Source organism: Octodon degus, unplaced genomic scaffold (genome assembly GCF_000260255.1).
Source record: "Octodon degus isolate 3935 unplaced genomic scaffold, OctDeg1.0 scaffold00013, whole genome shotgun sequence".
Taxonomy (NCBI): Eukaryota; Metazoa; Chordata; class Mammalia; order Rodentia; family Octodontidae; genus Octodon; species Octodon degus.
The window spans coordinates 22,107,989-22,118,915 of record NW_004524589.1 but is presented as its reverse complement, the minus strand read 5'-3'; the positions used below and the strand labels follow the sequence as shown (position 1 = coordinate 22,118,915).

Here is a 10,927-nt window from a genome sequence, read left to right as displayed (position 1 = left end):
CTTTTTGAACAATCATCTTCCTGAGAGACAGCACAGCAGCAACTGGCATGTCATGACAAGCAGCCTGTATTCAGAAGACCAGAATGACCGGCACTCGAAGCATGAATCTACTATTACAAATTGCCATCTTCAGTGCAGTTGCTTAGTTCACAGGTGTCAGTATATATAGTTAGTCAGGGTGAGAATCTTTCCAATTAACTGCTAGATTCAAAAATCTTCTGGAGATTCTCAGGACCACTGCCTTGCCTATCTTCTACATATAACTGTATGGCTTGTCACTGTCATGTTTCCTAGCTCTTCTCCTTTCCCTCCCTTAATTAGTTAGTCCTCGAGTTCTTGCTTTAGGAGTGAGTCTTACAGATCTTAAAGGGAAGGCAGAAGACAAAAAAATAACCTGGAAACCAGGCATAGTGGTGCATGTCTGTAATCCCAGTCCTTGGGAGGCTGAGAACAGAGGACACTACAAGTTTGATCTACATAGTAAGACCCTGTAGACCCTGTACTAAATACATTAAAAAAAAAAAGATAATCTGACTTTGGCTTTGAAAGAACTAATGACCCTGAAATACCAGATTCACAAATACAATGGCAACAATAAAAGATTATAGCAGCAAGCCACAACAGGCAGCACTCAATCTGTAGTCTTCTTTTTGTTTTTCCTGTTCTGTGGTTGTAGGCAGTTCAAGGCTTGCCCGCTGCACAGGTTCGGCTTTCTCATGGAAACCTCAATCTTCACAGCAGTCATAGTCATGTGATGTTGTTTAGATTAACCACACCCCATAATTTCACATCTTGATTCATTCTCTCCTTCAAATACAGTGTGCACATTTAACGAAGGACTGTTTGCTCCCACTGGACTCAGTAGGAAGTGAATTTTGAGCATATACCGAAATGTTGAAATGTTGACTTCATCCCATTCTGATGCCAGTCCAATCTACAGGGAACAACTTTTTTCCCAGCATCCTTTTCAGGCTACATCTGTTTCCTTCCCTGTGGCACAGCCTTCTTGGGCAAGACCATATTAAAATCAGCATTGTTTCTTTTGTAACAACTCCGATATTTCATCCCCTCATGGAAAATCAGTACTATGGAATGATATATGCAGACTTCTTCTAAACTAGACCCTCTAGACCCTGATATGTCTTCCAATATCTTCCATTTTTACATGAGGTCCCAATCTTTTTTTTATGAGCAGAATATATTTATTGAGGGAAAGAAAGCTCCTGCTTGAGAGAGGGACAGGAGGGGGGCCTGAGTGGATTGTCTCCCCTAGGCCCCAATCTTAATTTCATCACTATTTTCTTCTTATCTTCTTCATTCCCTGATGGCTATTTAAGTTTATCAAGTGCTTGTTTTAGAGAGGCAGATATTCTTTTTTTTTTTTTTTTTTTTTTTAGAATCCAGGTTTAACTTTTATTCAAGAGACCAGATGGGTTGCCCCAGGACCCTGCTGCCAGCCCTGTGGCCAAGCATGGCTGGAAACCCACAATTTGGCCTGCCACTGCCCTGAGCTGCAGCCTCAGCCCCAGGGTCCCATTTGCAGCACCACAGTTGCAGGTGGGAGGGAGCCCTGGGGGATTGGATACTGCAATTGATTCATTAAAAAAAAAAATACACCAAGGCTCCGTGTCCCTCATGATGGGTAGGCCTGAAGGGCCTTTGTGACCCCAGTGGCAGCATGATTTCTTTACAATCAATCCATCTGAGGTAGAGGAGTGGCACACAGAGGTTATTTCTTGGCTTTGGCCGAGTTTCGGGGGGGGGGGTAATAGGTCGGCCTCCAGGGGTCAGGCCACCTAACGGCCCATACTTCCCCGTGTTCTTGTCAGTGGGCTTGAGGATCTGGAAGGAGCACATGAGGGTCTCATCCACACTCATCATGGCACCAGCATTGTCAAGCTCGCCACAGTGATTAGGAGCTGAGAAAAGTGTCAACAGACGGCACTTGGCAAAGAACTCTCACCCATCTTCCACCCTCTGCTGGTGTGCCCAGCAGATGAAGTCCAAGTCATGCTTGTGCAGAAACTTGGCCACTGCCTCAGCCCCAAAGGTGAAGGAGACACCACGGTCATTCTCGCCCCAGCCCTGCACATCCTTGTCGGGGTCAGACCACAGGTCACACAGCAGGTTCTTACTCAGGCACATCTGTGGGCCACGTGAGGCACTGAATCTGCTCCATGGCCTGCAGGCCTGGGGATAGGCCTCATGGCAACAGAAGATCTTCTCATCCACAGTGGCAGCAAGGGGCAGCAGCTGAACCATCCGTGAAGGTTTTCCACAATCTGACGTTGTAGCGCCTCTTGCACTCATCATAGAAGCCATAGAGATGGTTGATGCTGGCACACTCGTGATTCCCTCAGAGAAGGAAGAAATTCTTGAGGTACTTGATCTCATAGGCCAGCAGCAGGCATATGGTCTCTGAAGGCTGTTTGCCCTGGTCTCCATTGTCCCCCAGGAAGAGGTAGTTGCTTTCTAGAGGGCAGCCACCATACTCAAACAGCTGAGGAAGGTCCTAACACTGTCCACGGACATCACCGCAGATTTTGAGGGGGGTCTCCAGCTCCAGAAGAATGGGCTGGCTCAGGAAAATCTCCCAGGATTCAAGGCACAGACCATGGATCTCGTTCTCTGTCAGCTGTACATTCTTTCCAGGCCACAAGCCCTGAACTTCCAGCAGGCGCCTGAGAGTCCAGGTTGAGCTTCTCACTATTGGACATGGCTGAGCAGCTCCTGCCCAGCAGCTCCGGGCCCGCTCCTGCCTCCCACCTTCTGCAGCCTCCTTCCAGCCTGAGAGGCAGATATTCTTAATTTCAAATTTGTCATTGCATCATCTGGGCTTGGTCTTTTTATTGCTTCTACTGGCTTTGGAGCTCAAATGATATGTTCCTAAAACCTGAGTCTCAGATAGTTCTTTCTTCTCAGTAGTCTTGACTTCTGGCTTCACTGGCCCAGGTAGTTTCTCACTATTATGTCTACCTTTTGTACAGGCTATAATGCTTAAGAAGTCAGAAAAAGGGCTGGTGAGATAGCTCAGTGGACTAAGTGCCTGCTTAGGCAAACACAGGGACTGGGGTTCGATCCCTGGCACCATCTGCCATGCAGGCCCTGTCCTCTAGGTGCGCTGAGCTGGCCACCAAGACTGGGCCTGGTGGCACACACCTGTAACCCCAGGGCTGGAGACCCTGAAAACTGAAGGATCACTATGAGTCCAAGCTGCGTAGTGAGACCCTGTACCAAATACATTTAAAAAAAAAGTGAGAAAAATCAGTTGTTCTTGTATAGCAATACCAACCCTTTAATACATCATGAAAGACCAGAACACAAGGATGGCATGTATGAGTGCTGTTAGTTCTGAATCAAAGTGCTGACCACAGCCCCAGGTGCAGGCCCATCTTCCTTTCCTGCTGTTGCAGGCAGAGCCAGAACACCGGGAACCACAAACCTTGTGACGGGCAACTGCTGTGTCGTGGGTATGAGTTGGAAGCCCAGGGCAGCTGCTGACTTCTGAAGTGGCTGGTTCTGCTTCAGGAACCTTCCTGAATCTTTTGGTCAGTAAAAGAACTCTTAAAAACATCCTTTCATCTGGGGACGTTGGTGACAAAGGCACCTGCCTGGCAAGTATAAGGTCCTGCAATTCCTTGTACCAAAACTAAAACAAAAAATAAAAACATTATACTTTCTTAGTACATTTACTCAACTTTTCACAAGCTGTGAGATGATACAACTAGTGATACACCAAATAGATGACCAGTGTTATAGTTTGGATCTACAGTGGCCCCAAGCATGTCACATAATTGGAAGGGGACTGGATCATCTCGGTGCTCCACTCGATAATGGATTAATCATGGATGAGTTCACAGCTGTATGTACTTTAGGAGGGAGGGTCTGGTCACATGGGCCTGTCACTGCCTCCCCTCTGGCTCCTCCCTTCACTGCCTCCTGGCTGCTCTGGCCCAGCACCTTGTCCTTAGCTATGCTCCTTTGGGATCCTGCTCCTGCCTGGGACCTGCTGAACATGTCCGAAGAGGGGGACCCAAAACAGATCTCTCCGCCTTTACACTGTGGGCATGGACACTGTGTTTCACCACAGGAAAGTGAACAAGATCACCAGTGTGCAGGAGAAAATGAGTAAAACACTAAGACAAGTAAGAAAATCGCTGTTCTTATTGAAGTCCCTTGATAGCAGGTCAGAAGCTGAATATGGAAATCAGACCAAATATACTCCTAGGATTGAATATTTGCAAATTATGTGAACTTGGAACTGGATGAGACTTTTAATAATTCACTGAAACTTAATACAAAACTATTGTAGTATGATTAGCCATGTTTAGATGCAAAGAGATGTAAAAATTAAGACATAGTTCACAATCCTCATTTCATGGAGGAGAGTCCTGAAGCCTGAAGAATAAAGTTTGTCGGGCTGGAGAGAGATTAGTAGAATAAGAGCTTGCCTGGCAAGTGCAGGGTCCTGAGTTCAATCCCCGGTACCAAAAAAAAAAAAAAAAAAAAAAAAAAAAAAAAATTGTCATGTATAGTGTGGTGTCCTAAGGCTTCTTGATTTTTTTATTTGACCTTGAGCAAGATTCTTAATTATATTTAGCTTTGGTTCTCTGATTTGCAACATCTTGGGGCTAATAGCTATCATTTAACTTTGCTGTAGAGAATAAGTTGTGAAAAAATCTTGAAATATCTCCAAAATAGTTTTAGGTGTGTAGCAGACCAGCCATAAATGGGAGCTGTCATTGGTATTCCACAAGAGAAGGAGAATCGGGAGCAGCATCTACATTCACGTCTAGTACGTAGCTTTTGTTCTTCTACATCATATAGCTCCTAAATCAAGTTTCTACTAACAAAACTAGCATTTGCAGGGTGTTTACAATTTTGTATCTGTTATTTCTGAGAAAAAGGAAGGCGAGGTTGTACCCCCTATATTGATATCTGCCTGTCTTAGTTATTTTTCTCTTGCTGCTGAGACAAAATACTCAACACTTAAAATTAAGGAAGGGAGTTTGATTTGTTGACAGTTTGCAAAGGTTTCAGTCAGTAATCCGCTGGCTCCAAGTCAGGGTGGTGTGGCACAGGACAACAGTTCACAGTTGTGGAAGGCAATGAGAGTGAACAAGGGAGAGCAGGCCTCTTCTCCCCTTTATTGTACGCAGGATACCCTCCACACCGAAGTCCTGCCCTCCTCTTGCATGGGCTCAGGATGTGTACAAAGTGAGGACCCTGGCCCCCTGCTGAGTGGCTTCTGCAAACTTCTAAACTTCCCAAGTTGACACAGTGTTTCAGCCATTCCAGGGACAATGACTTTTAGAGGTTAGCTGAGTTGCTCAATAATGCTAATAAGGACCTGAGCTGGGACTGGTTCCAAATTCAGAGCTTCTCCTACACTGGCTCACTCCAACTTTATTCCTCCACAAATCAACTTTTTATAGATCACCAATTCCTCTATGCTTTAATTAAAAGACAATGTTATTTCTCCCTAAACATACCCTCCTCTTTCTTATACATTATCTGAAAATAGTAGCTCTGAAATGATATTATCACTGAATGAGTTGAATATGTGGTGCAAGTAGAAAACAAATTTACTGCTTTTCATTATTATTTATTTATTTTTTAACACAATGGGTGTTTTGCTCGTGCCACTGGGATGACGTCTCAGCCAGCTCCTGCTCTACCAATATCTTCATGCACTCTTGGAGAATGGAGTGTCCACTGCCTTCCATGTGTCACAGTAACTGGTACTTGACTAGTTCTCCTGACATAAACACCTGGAAAGCCAGACAAATATATGAGAAGCAATCATTTTCAGATGACTCCGTGGAAGCCCTGCTCCTGAAGTTCCCACTCATTCTCATGAATTGAGTCTCAGCTTCTGGGTACCCTGTAGTGTACCACATGCTTATTCTCTTTTTAGGTCCTGCCACACATGAGGGAGTGTCAGGAGCAGAGTCTCTTCTAGGCAGATCCAGGTCGACAGCCCTGTGTCACTCACATCTCATCAAGGAAGACACAGACAAAATAAGATCAGCTTGCTTCCAGTGGAATTTTTTTTTAACTTTTATTTAGGACAGGGTCAACAGGGTCTACAAGGTCTCACTACCCAGATCAGACTCATAGTGATTCTCCTGTTTTCAGCCTCCCAAGCTCTGGGATTACAGGTGTGTGCCACCATGCCCAGTCTTGCAGCTTTTAAACTTTTTTTTCTTCTCCACTGAGGGCATCTGCTCCTTGCTTTAGACATTTTTTCTTTATATGAGAATATAATTCTTTATTTTTTTATTTTATTTTATTTTTTGCATAATTTTATTCAGAAACAAATAATAGTGAGATAGTTTCAAACCAAATTGGTAGAACAGTTTCAATAATTAACACATTGCATACATTCTTCCTAGTGGTTAATTGCTGTACAATATTAGGACATGATATTCTATTTACAAACACTATCACAACAAATCCCTCTGTTCATTAAGAGAATGTAACTATCTATTCTAACAATTTTGAATACACAGATACAAAATGGACATTCATCTGTATCCCCTTTTTTGTTTAGTTCTGTTATTTGAATATTATAGGTGTGTTAACTCAGCAAAATATTCTAAAAGAGTCCAATAGTCCATAATAGTATTGGGTCGTCCACTTCACTGACAATGTCAGAAATTGTTGAACTGAGTCCCCTACAGCTCAACATAACAGCATGGCTTTACTTCTTTGAAAAGTAAAAACAAAAGCAAGAACGAAACTCTGAAACAGGGCAACATGCAACAACACACATGCTACAGATTTTCAAACCAAGGATAGATGATTAACAATAGTTGATATATGATCCATTCCTATTGTCAAGTCTGTTGCTCAGACCTCCCATGGATCTTTGGACAGCCACTGTCACTTCATTGTCTGCAGGGCTTCCAAGAGCATCTATGTTAATTTTTACCCAAAATTTAGCAGCTTACACAAACCAAAACAACTCAAATGTATTAGCTTGCAGTTCTGGAGGTCAGAAGTGTGAAATGTGTCAGCAGACAACATTCCTTTTGGAGTCTCTAAGAGTGAATCTATTGCTTCACCTATTGTAGCCTTTCCAAGCTACCTTATTCCAAGGCTCATGATCCTCCTTTGCTATGCCTCATAGTGTAAATCTAACTCTCCTATGCTACTACATCTCTCTTGGAAGGATCCTGGTGATTTCACTGGATCCACCAATCATGCAGGGTAACCTCACTATGAAATAATCACAGCAGTAAAGTCCCTTCTGCTACATAAGGTGACACATTCACAGATTCCACACCTTGCAGTGTGGCTGTTGGGAGGGAGGGAATGATTCATGATCTTTATAAAACGATCTTTATACAAACCTAAAAATATGGCAAAATCCTTTCATAATAATGAACACTCAACAAATGTTAGCTACTGTATTTTTCTTACAGTTCACAATACCTTATCTGAAACACTTGGGAACAAATGTGTTTCAAAATTCATAATACAGAGTAGGCATGTAGCATAGTGTTTCATTTTGTTTTTGAGACAGCCTCTTACTATGGAGTCTAGCTTGACCTTGACCTTAATACACAGGCCCAACTGGCCTAGAACTGGCAGCAACTCTCCTGTCTCAGCCTCTGGAGTAGTGGCATTACAGGGAAACACCACCATATCTTGTTGCCTGTATTTTATGTAGTAGACTATTTGCTTTGCATGTGCAGAGTCCTGGGTTTGATCACCGGTACTACAACACAAACAAAAACAAATCATAAATATTAAAAATAAAAGGTTATAATCTCAACACTCAGGAGACAGAGGTAGGAAGATAACAGCAAATTCAATGCCACTCTAGGCTACATAGTAAGAGCACAAAATTCAGAATATTTTGTATTTAAAGAGGTAAATGCTACATTTGGATTTAAAAAGGTGAATTGCTACACTGCATAAAACCCTCAACAGTGTGTGGAGGAGGATCCTATAACCCAATATCAGTATTTCTCTAGTAAAATATGTAGATATTTACAATACGTGGATATAAATAGCTTCACATCATTGTTGGTCATATTTGCCTAAGAAATGTTCAGTTTAGGTCAAATATACCCACTAAGTAAGCTACTGTAAAAATCTTAAATAAAAAATATCTTAAATAATCAGAGACATTGTTTTTGAATTACAAATACTCTTTTATAGCATGTATAATTTTGGAAGTTGCAGATAACTGCTATGTAGCTAAAAAAAGATAATATTAAAAGAGAATTTGAATATATTAGAGATTATTTAGAGAGCAAGTGTGGTTTGGGATTCTTACAAGGAAACAATATAATACAGGACACATTTTATAATAGTATTTTATAATGCATCACCCAAGATAAACATACAAGAAGTGCAGGAAATCTCTCCACACACATAAACACTAAAGACTCCAGCTGAGAGCCTCGACCATACTTCACAGATCTGTGCTGGAAGGGCCCAAAGGTCAGTGGTAGAAGGTAGAAACTAGAATGTCTATGCCAGTGGGATGAAGGATCTATGCTAGCAGGCTGAGGGATCTGAACTCGAGCCAGGAAGCAAAGCTCATGGCTAGCACCAGAGCTCCCCACAACCATCCTCAGCAACAGTGAGATACCACAACCATCCTCAGCAATAGTGAGGTCCCAAGGTCCTCCAGCAATGAGGAAAAGCAGTGTTCCCATCAGGAAAGCCAATGTGACAAGCTTCTCCATGAGGCTGAGCACTGTCTTCTCCTCTGGAGCCAGGAAGTGATGCTTAAGATGAAGACCAAAGATCCTTCAAAGTTCATTGGGAAAGCTGGCATGATAAGGTCCTCCAGCAGAACAGCTCAAAGAGAATTAGCAGCTTCCAACAGCTCCAAGACCTTCTCCAAACAGCATCCCTAACAGCGTCCTGGCAGCTCCTCCTGTTCTGCCTTTATGCTGCTGGCAGCACTCCTCAGGTAGGCCTCCCACATCCAGCACCATGCTAGTTTAACTCAGCTGGGTAGAATAAGTTGACCACCAGTTATAAATCCACTACAACAAGATATCAATTTAATTGCATTTCTACTTTGACAAAGTTTTAATTTTTCTTCTTGAAAATTGCAAAGCCAAGGCTAACACTTGTTGAGGACAATTTTGTTTATAGATACAAACATCACAATTTTGCAATACTAACAAAATCATGAATGCATAATTAAGAGCGTCTGTATTGTTTAAAAAGGCACAATGAAGCCAGACTTGATGGCACATACATTTAAACCCAGCATTCAGGAGACCAAGGTAGGTGTGTCAGTTTGAGTCGAGCCTCTCTTACATAGCAAGATCCCATTTTAAAAAGTAAGTAGGGAGCTGGTGAGATGGCTCAGTGGTCTAAAGCACCTACTTAGAACAAGCTTGGCAAGGCATCAGGGACCGCGGTTCAATCCCCCAGCACCACATGCCAGCCAGCCCCGCCCCCTGGTGGGCTGAGCTGGCCGCATACACACACACACACACACACACACACACACACACACACACACACATAAATAAATAAAAGTAAGTAGATCAATAATAGACTTAACTAGATATTTTGTACCTAAAGTATTCCAATCCACTTATGGAGTTGTTTTGCAAAAAACCTCCAAACAACAAAAAACCATTAAATCTGAATGACTAAGCTTCTAGACAAGTTCATAGGAAATACTGGGAACAAAGAACACATGATAAACATATCATAAATCTAGAAAAGTTTTGACTGGGTGAAACTGCTCAGGGTAAAGATCCAATTTCTTCAGCATATACAAGGTAGAAAGACCTATAGATTAAAATAAACAAAAAATATAACAACAAATTGTGATGTATGCACCTTCTTGAAAGCTGATGTAACTGCTAGGACAGAAGGAATGAGGGAAGGAAGGAAAGAGAAGGGAATGGAAGACAAAGAGAGGAAGGGAAGGTGGGGGATGACAAAACAATAAAACACAATTAGGAAAGTTTGAATACTGAGTGACTCTTGGAAAACATTAAGAAACTCAACCTTTGGGGGTGTTAGTATTTAAACTCTTTATCTTTTGAAGATACATACTTAAATACAGATCAAATGCTATGATGCTCTGTATTTTAAAATACATCAATTGAGACGGGGAAAAGGAAAATGAGGAAGGTAGGTGAAACAGATGACAACTGATAAGACTGGTTCGTGGGCATATGGCTCATGTATCTATTTAATATGTTGGACATTTATCATTATAAAGAAAAAAAGACATTTTTCTCAATGTAAACCACTTGTTTCTTTTTTTTTTTTTAATGTAAACGACTTTGGACTTAAATTGTGAAATGTTTTAGTGCTTAGAAAGGACATTTCAGGGGCTGGGGAGATGTCTCAGTAGAATAAGTGCTTGCCTGGCAAGCACAAGGGCCTGAGTTCAATCCCCGGTTCTGTAGATAGAGGGAGCAGTGAAGACATCACTGTAGGATAAGCTACAACTCCCATAATTACTTGGAAAGCTCCTAGGAGAAGAGCTTCTTTCCATTCTGTCCCTCAGTTCCTCCCATCATTGAAACACAAGTTGTTGGCTCTCACTCCTGATGAAGAAAACTTGCTTCAAGAGAATATCTTCCTCGCATTGTCATTGTTTTCATCCTAGCTCGATGGTGCCAATGCGCAAGACCAAATACTCTACTTCATATACTTCATTTCTATACTTTTCTGTTGGATGGTGAAGACCAAGATAAAGCAAGACTTATGCAACAAGAGTTGTAGCTTTTGGGTCTGATAAGGTCAGTGAAATCCCCTCAGGATGTATCCTGAGATCCTGTACCTCAGATTGTAGAAGCTTTGTCAGTGTCAGCCATGTGGATGAGTCACGGCGAATGCTTGGCCAATGTGCTCTCTGTGAAAGCCTGAGAGAATGTTTTCTCTCCATGTGACTCTCCTTAGGCACACTCTACATCATTGATCACTTTCCTCT

General features: G+C 42.2%; 2 pseudogenes; both read right to left on the bottom strand.

The window, feature by feature from the left end:
- Positions 1 to 602: 602 nt before the first annotated feature.
- Positions 603 to 10,927, bottom strand: part of LOC101586979 — a 92,462-nt pseudogene continuing 82,137 nt past the window's right edge.
- LOC101590928 lies at positions 1,597 to 2,717 on the bottom strand (annotated as a pseudogene).